The sequence below is a fragment of the Armigeres subalbatus genome, chromosome 3 (genome assembly GCF_024139115.2).
Source record: "Armigeres subalbatus isolate Guangzhou_Male chromosome 3, GZ_Asu_2, whole genome shotgun sequence".
NCBI classification, from domain to species: Eukaryota; Metazoa; Arthropoda; class Insecta; order Diptera; family Culicidae; genus Armigeres; species Armigeres subalbatus.
Window position 1 is genome coordinate 418,554,882 of NC_085141.1, and position 9,162 is coordinate 418,564,043.

Here is a 9,162-nt window from a genome sequence, read left to right on the forward strand (position 1 = left end):
ATTGGAAACACGATGATGAAATTCGCATGTGTAAAAGCACAGGATCGCTGCTCAAATGGACACACGTGTAAAGTCAGGCAACCGAAACCTATTGGCAAATGCGATGGTTGTCAATGTTTAACTTATTTGCTTTATGAAGGGAAACTGTTCCGATCTCCATCTCACTGATCATATATTCATCTCATCGCGAAATAAAGAAAAACAGCACCAATTTCGTCGCTTCTTTTTGTTAACATGCGTGTTCACATAAAAAAATCACAAAATCAAATTCCTTTCCATTGCTTTGTTTTTGATGAGATGAATATCGGAGCCATGAGATGAGTTCCAGGAGCAGTTCCCCTATTTAAAATTTCCAATACGTCTTAGATAATTCGTCCAAATATTTGCTGAGATTCGGCGGTTCCCAGTCTTGAGAAAACGTAATTATGAGTTCTCTCCAACAAAGTTAATTATTACGAGATTCTTGCTTTGATGTGAGATTATTGTTAGTGATAATATTCCACTGATAAGTTCTACAATGTTGTTATCAGCTTACTTAGAGTGGGTGCACAAAAAATGAATTACATTTATGAAGATCTTATCTCTCAATACATTGTAAGTGGTAAATGTCTATAAGATTTGGACAAAGACTTCTGGACATACGTTTGTTAAAAACCGAGCAAACAAAAATATTTTATTAAAGGGATGCTGAAACCAAGCCTAGAAATCTGATGAAGTTAAGCTTGAGCAACAATATTTTTCGAATTCGTTTATTTAGTAGGCTCAGGCGAGTCACCCTAACCTTAAATGTTATCAATTTTCAAATCAATGTTTTCGTCCGTGGTTTCACTAGAAGTGCTCATGTTTAGTCATACTTTACAACTTTGTGGATCACGTAGCTCTTCTAAAATATCAGTTATTTCAATTCTGTAGAAACTCATCGAAATGAAACTGATTTATCTGTTGCTAATAACTATGATAACAATATCTTCAGCAAACCCTTATCCAACGTTGTCAAATTCGCCATGTCCAGCAAAGCACGTCGATTGCTACCGGCCTCCAGTACGAGAGCAACATGGTGCGCAAATGATGATGTTAGGCCTTTGGCGTGCTGGACCGAAAAAGGGACGTAAGTCTTAATGATGATCATATTTATGTCCCTAATTACTGACAGCTTTCATATGGTAGAACCGTTCTATACACTGGAAGAAATGGAGGAAAACCAGCGATTATTCAAGGAAATGGAACACAACGGAAATGTGAACCTAATTAGTAACGCGGAGAAATCTAATAGTGATGAATGATTTCAAATGGCCGTATACACATAAAGTACTTACTAATTTAATAGATTTATGCTACTTTTACAGAATTCTCAACGGCGATATTTTCCGGTAATTATTTTTCAGATACAACCTACCGGAACTCACATGATGCTGAATCGTACTCGTCACATGGTGTGTGTTTTTGAATAACAAGCATGCTTCGTCCAACAATGCTGTACTTCTTATTTATTCAATTGAATATGAGCATAAAAATAATATAGGTATTGTTCCTCTCAAACCTGCAATGAAGGGTAAATAAAACGCAAACATACATGTTTTGCAATTTGTTTTTAGTTTTTTATTGGATTACCTACCTGGATACCTGGTTGGCTACAGCGTCGATACACCTATGCCGTATTGTAGAGCTCCAAAATCGTCGGTCTTGGGCGATGTTCCTCCAGTTTCCCCGAACGTTCAGGGTCCCCAGGTCCGATTCCACCGCGTGCAGCCAGCGTGTTTGTGGCCTTCCACGAAGTCGCCGGCCCCTATCTGGTTCTCTGTTGTATATTGTTTTCGCTATTTTTTCTTCCAACATTCGCACTAAGTGACCAGCCCACTGAAGTCTGCCGTAGTTTATACGATTCACAATATTTTCTTCTCTGTATTAAGTATATGCGGTATTTCGAAAAACTTCGTTTCAGATGGTTCGAAACGAAATTCCGTGGAATTTCGCGGAATTTGAGCATGGCAAAACCTGATTTCTTGATTTCGTTTCGTTTCGTAAAATTACAAAAATTTCGCTAGAAAAAACTAGCTTCTAACGAGATTTAACGGAATTCCGCGAAATTTAACGGAATTTGAAACAAATTTAAACTTAAACCCTACTTTATATTATCAAAAATTTTGTCTGCATCGCTGAACAAAATCGTTAAGTTGTTTTCAAAACTTTAGGTTATACATTCTTTTTCTATTAACGATTACTACATAACCCCATTCTTAGTCGACAAATACGTATGTAGTTTTCGTCTATAAAACGTCTTCGGTGTTTCCAAGATTCAAATTTATATTTTGTGATATTTTTTACTATTTTTACAATATGAATGCGGAATCGATCGTGTTGCTGCTGGTCATGGGACGGCAACTAGTCCGGGAGAACGCGTCTGGGAGACCTTGTTGATGTTAATCACGCCAGCTAGTGTGGGAGAACGCGAAAGGATAAATCTAATGTCTGCATCGAAGAGCACAAAATTATTTATTGCCGAATCGATCATATTGTAGAAGCTTATTAAACGAAGCACATTGATCTTGCGTTGGATTGATTTGAAACACAGTTTTCGTCTTCTTGTTTTTTAAATATCTTCGTTTACAATAAAAAATATTTAGTCGCTTACCAAGGGGCTTTACCTGAATTACCTTCTCTACTAATCAACGATTCCTTTCCCGTAGCGCTCACGGAGATGCAGAGCATTCCTCGGTCTTTTATAACAATGAGTGTTAAACTAATTTTCCTCTCCTAATCCTAAATTGACTGTAAGGACGTGACCAGCATCGTTATTGGCCATGAATTGGAAACTCTGAAGCAAGTATACAATAAGAATAACTTTTTTGTAGCCCAAGAATATTATTTAATTGGTAAGCTGTGCATATTTGCTGTTTCTCGGCCAATCAAGATTATCAACTACGATGTGTACAGTTAATCAAGCTAAGCTCTTCTATGACTATTCACACAACATGTAGAAACATCGAAGATTGTGGGCATTTCTAGATGTTCGCAAGGAATTTGCGAAAAAAGAATCCAGAACGGGATGAAAAATCATTAAAACCCGAGCAGGAGAAATTGGCTCAATAATACTTAATTCTGTTATTGATACCATACTCTGTTATGAACTAGCCCTGCATAAGAGGTAAAATACCAAAGGAATAATACCAAAAACAAATATGCACAATACCTAAGCCATAACAAACTCAGTTATGAATTTCAATACCAAAGCATATGCAAGTAGGATTCGTTTGGTATTGAAATACCTATGCACGGTATGCGTCAAGTATACTGCATATAAGTTTTTGGTATTATTTTTGGTATTTTACCTCTTATGCAAGGCTAAACTCATACCAATTTTTGTTATTGAGGTCGTCGCTCCTGCTCGGGAATGGCTGAAAGTTCTTTACTTATGATTGTTCTCATAGTGACCATAACAGCCAACAGCTCATAGTAACCATAACACAGACAATAGCTCAGTTCGTTGAGCTGATTGTATATAAGACTATGGGTCTGTGAAATTCAATCTGAAATACATATCTTTGTGCATTTCATAAATTTGCACAGGATGCTTCTAAGCATTCATTTTATAATTTTGAATTAGCTCAATACTATAAGCCCACGCTGAAAAGACAACATGAAGTATCCCGACAAACATTGGAAGCTGATAGAGTGCTTATTGAACTAAAAATAGTCTTCTTCAGCTAAAAAACTAACTTATTCAGCTTAAATTGTTTGTTGGGATGCTTCAGCATAATTACATTATTCTTAAGTAGGCTGACCAGATCTTTTCGGTGAAAAAATGGGACAAACGCGCTTGCAAAACGGGACATGTTAAGAATCATTGTGATTCATGAGCTTTGGAAGATTCAATATTTATGCGCTTAGTGTATGAAATGAGAAATATTTTGAAGTGAATCGTTCATCAACATAACATTGTATCGTATTAAGTTACTAATTTACAAATATTTCACTCTTCAATGGGACGCGAACAAAAACACGGAGGAACAGAAAATTGAGCATCTCACAATATTAATTATATTTAAAAAATATATTAAAAAAAAGTATGTTTTTTTAATTTTACTTTGATCTTCTCTTGGATATGCATTATGGATTTTATTATTGATCAATATCAAAAATCTTTTCATTGCCGAACAATTGAAAATAACAAACAATACGCAAACAAACAATACACAAATTTAAAGGTTTAGAAAAAATAGTTCTTCTAGTTTTGGATTCCGGGGGGATTGTCCTTGTCAAAATGTCAAATGTCAAATGTCAAATGTCAAATGTCAAAAGACAAATGGAAGCAATAGGGTGGGATTCTTGATTTCCCGTGCCAAATCCCTTTTTAATGAATATAAGTGGGAAAAAATCTGCGGATAAGATTAACAAGAATCTCAACAAGGAAAAAACATTAAAAAGATATAATTTTAATTCTTTCCATGAATATGTATGAATAAATGTGCTTTTTGATCAAAATTGATTTAACTGACGCTAAAAATAGCCTCAAACCTTGGGAATCTTGTCCATTGATTTTGTTCCCATGTGCTCCCAAAAAAGCGGGACTCATGCAATTTCGTCCCGAAAAGTTAAAATAATATCTTGACCAATCTATAGTCTAGTTTACTGTTCGAACTCTCGAAGATATTTGCTGGATTGTATTTTAAATCGCCGAATTTAAAAATTTTAATAACGGAATCCCATGAATCCCGTCCTCACATATGGGAGGGAAATTTGCAGTCAAGCTCCTGGTATGTAAACTAGCCTTAAAGCACGAGAGGACTTTAAATCTAGTCTTTAATCCGACCAAATTTTCCCTCGGTTTGATACTGCCTTAAAATCGATTTTGTTTGGTTGGTTTATAAATTATTTCTAAATACCGTCGTTTTTTACAGTGGTTGATTTCGAAATATTCAGAATTATTCATTATTAGTATAATTATATATATATTATATTATATATTATATATTATTATTATTATATATTATATATTATTATTATATATTATATATTATTATTATATATTATATATTATAATATTATATATTATAATATTATATATTATATATATATATATATATATATATATATATATATATATATATATATATATATATATATATATATATATATATATATATATATATATATATTATTATACATTTTATTCATTATAATTATTCATTATTTATTATTAGTTTCGTATAGAGCAAATTTAGTATCCGTCTGCATGTTGCGGGACCTAAACTGGTTACGTTATCCATAAAAGGCCCTTATTGGATTAATAAATTTATTTAGGGTCGTTCACCAATGAACAGTCACAGGTTTAGGGGATGGGGTCTAAGAATTTGTGACACTATATATATAAGGTATACACAAAAGCGAGACAGAGGGGGGAGAGGGGGTCTAGAAATTTCAAAAAGTAGTGGACGTCATATTTGAATCCCATGAATCCCGTCTTTACATATGGGAGGGAAATTTGCAGTAAACTAGCCTTAAAGCACGAGAGGACTTTAAATCTAGTCTTTAATCCGACCAAATTTCCCTCGGTTTGATACTGCCTTAAAATCGATTTTGTTTGGTTGGTTTATAAATTATTTCTAAATACCGTCGTTTTTTACAGTGGTTGATTTCGAAATATTCAGAATTATTCATTATTAGTATAATTATATATATAGTATTATAGTATTATATATTATGTATTATATATTATATATTATATTATATATTATATATTATGTATTATATATTATATATTATATATTATATATATATATTATATATTATATATATATATATATATATATATATATATATATATATATATATATATATATATATATATATATATATATATATATATATATATATATATATATATATATTATTATACATTTTATTCATTATAATTATTCATTATTTATTATTAGTTTCGTATAGAGCAAATTTAGTATCCGTCTGCATGTTGCGGGACCTAAACTGGTTACGTTATCCATAAAAGGCCCTTATTGGATTAATAAATTTATTTAGGGGTCGTTCACCAATGAACGGTCACAGGTTTAGGGGGGATGGGGTCTAAGAATTTGTGACACTATATATATATAAAGGTATACACAAAAGCGAGACAGAGGGGAGAGGGGTCTAGAAATTTCAAAAAGTAGTGGACGTCATATTTGAATTGCCCTTACATAATGATCTGAGGTTTCTATTATCACGAATTTACTTACACTCAGGGATGTCAATCTCCCCGGAGGAATTCACCGCAGTGCACATGTGCGGTGCATTCTCCGAATATCCTATGGTGTTTCATGAGTAGAACTCAATAATCGAGTTTGGAAATCCAAGATGGCGGTTCGAAATTCAAGGTGGTGGCCATATGGACAAATTATTTGACATGAAACCATACATTATGGGTGTTTAGCGATTGGGCTTGACGAGTAATATGGCATTAGTATTAGCATTAGCATTGAGCAATTCGCACAAATTCGTAGGTGGTACAAACCTAGACTATTGTATGAGAGTAGCATTACTTTCATCCGTTACCTCAGATATTGATTTGGGACTAATCACTATCTCTTAGATGGAAGCATTGCACTCTCCAATAGTCAAGATCTGTCCTGGCCACGTCCTTGCGAATGCTGGGGAAGGGGAAGGATGGTTAGTTGTACACCTACTTAAGAAAGATGCAGAGAACTCTACGACCTCTCATAGGTGCCACGGGAGGTTTTGGGATTGTGTGGAAGATTATAACAGTAGGAATCGTTTTGGTAGAACGTTAAACACAGAAGAACTAAGATAGAAATACAAATTAGGAAATGGACGAGCCTGGAATTGAACCCACGACCTCCTGCTTATAAGGCAGAAGCGGTAGCCACTAGACCACCGAGCTCGTCTACTGGCTTGACGAGTAATATGGCAGACAGAAATTCAAGACGTCTTCAAAATCGACATTTTTTATCTGAAACCATGCAATATAGGTGTCTATCGATCGGGATTGATGAGTAGAACTCGAAAACCGATGTTTAACGCCTTTTTGAAATCCAAAATGGCGATCCGAAATTAAAGACGGCGGCCGTATGGACCAGTTTTTTTTTTAAACCTTAAACCACGCAAAATGGGTGTTTATCGATCTGGCTTGATAAGTAGATCTCGAAAATCGATGTATAACGACATTTAGAAATCCAAGATGGTGGATCAAAAATTAAAATGGCGGCCTTATGAACCAATTATTTGGCCTAAAACTATGCAATATGGGTGTCTGTCGATCAGGCTTGATGAGTAGAAATCGAAAATCGATAATCGACGCCATTTTGAAATCCAATATAGCGGACCGAAATTTAAGATAATGGCCATATGGACCAATTATTTGATGCAAAACCTTGCAAACAATCGGGCTCGATCAGTAAAACTCGAAAATCGATATCCGACTCCATTTTGAAATCCAATATATTGAGCTGAAAATCTAGATGGCGACAATATAGAACAATCGTTTGACCTGAAACCTTGCAATATGGGTGTCTATCGATCGGGTGTGGATGGGTGTCTTACACATCAGGTATTGATCAATTTGCAAGATTACGTATTCAATATCGCGTTGGGATCGGCAGTATTCAAATATAATAAAACAAAGAAATTTTCCCATGAATAGTGCCAAAATCACGAATACGCAAAAGGTTGATGAGTAGTGAAGTACTACACTGCTTGAAAAAAGTATCCAGTTATCCGTTGGTCATGCCCGTACCCAGTGTCTATCATTTGGAGTGTAAAGTATATGTGAAATGCTGTTAAATTGGTACGAATAAAACGTGTTTTATATTCTAGACCAGCGGTTCTTAACCTGGAGTACATGAACTCGACTCGAGTCGAGTCAAGTACGAGACACTGAAGACGGCCTTACTGTTGAGGTCGAAATACGTATCTATCAAGATACAATTAAGTGGTGGAATTCAATGGGATTGTATAAACTCGTCTTATGACAGGTGAAAACATTCCACTAAAAGCTTTAAATAATTTTCTTATAACTTCTATAGTTATTAACTACGATGTTTCAAAGCCAATATATTTTTTTTTGAATTTTAAGGCCAACAAGATGAAATTCTTTTACTCAGAGAAGTTGGTAAAATCCCTGAACCAAATCGGAAATCGAATCTATAGCCACCTTTACCATAGTCTTACAGCAAAAGACTATACTGACAGACAAACAGACATAACACATTGAACTTTCACTCATCAAATGCATCGTCGGTCAAACACTAACGACATCTCTTGATTTCAGTTTGTTGGACAAACCACAAACCAGATGGCGGTAGTGAGCAAAAGTCAAACACAAGCAAATCTGATGCGCGGACCCCAAATGATTGGCCTGGCCAACTAATGATTATTTGAATTGACCAGTAAATCAGTGAACGATGGAAATTTGACGAGTGTTATGTCTGTTTGTCTGTGCTAATACTTTCAAGAACTATTTTATTTTTCGAAAAACATCAAACATGTTTATTGTTTCTGTCCTAATTTCATGCATCGAAAACCAAGGTCTTAATTTTAGGTGCTAAATCAAGCATAATTGTTTTGAAAATTTTATAGTAGCTTTAAAAGGGTTTCATAGAAGCCGTGTGGGCTTACCCTTGCAGTTATATTTATATAAAGAGAACTAGAAATTTTACCTCAAGCTATGCAAAGGTCTGAATGGGTACCACTCATGGAAAAGGTTGAGAACTGCTGTTCTAGACTAATAATTAAAAAACAGACGATTTTTTTCGCAGGAAATTATTTTAAGGACAGGAAACAGTTATCAAACAAAATACGCAACAAAAATTACATTTTTAAATGACATTCACATTGATTAAATAGGAGTCACTCCTCCCCTGTTATAATGACTTCTGTCAGTCGTATTAGTATAAGATTTAGTTAAGAAAATTATTTTGAGCTTTTTAGTGGAATGTCTTCACTTGTCATAAGACGAGTTTGTACAATCCCATTTAATTCCACCACTTAATTGTATCTTGACAGATACGTATTTCACTGAAGATGACCTTGCTGTTGAGGTCGAAATACGTATCTGTCAAGATACAATTATGTGGTGGGAATGGGATTGTACAAACTCGTCTTATGACAAGAGATAAGATTTAGGTTGATTTCAGTTCATTATTGTTGCATTGA

At 34.4% G+C, this 9,162-nt stretch overlaps 1 long non-coding RNA gene across 1 annotated transcript; it reads left to right on the top strand.

The window, feature by feature from the left end:
- The first annotated feature begins 848 nt into the window (after positions 1-848).
- On the top strand, positions 849-1,574 carry LOC134224317 (uncharacterized). Its single transcript, XR_009982902.1, has 3 exons — positions 849-1,108; positions 1,168-1,308; positions 1,386-1,574. It is a non-coding gene; the product is annotated as an uncharacterized LOC134224317 (long non-coding RNA).
- The last annotated feature ends 7,588 nt before the right edge of the window (positions 1,575-9,162 follow it).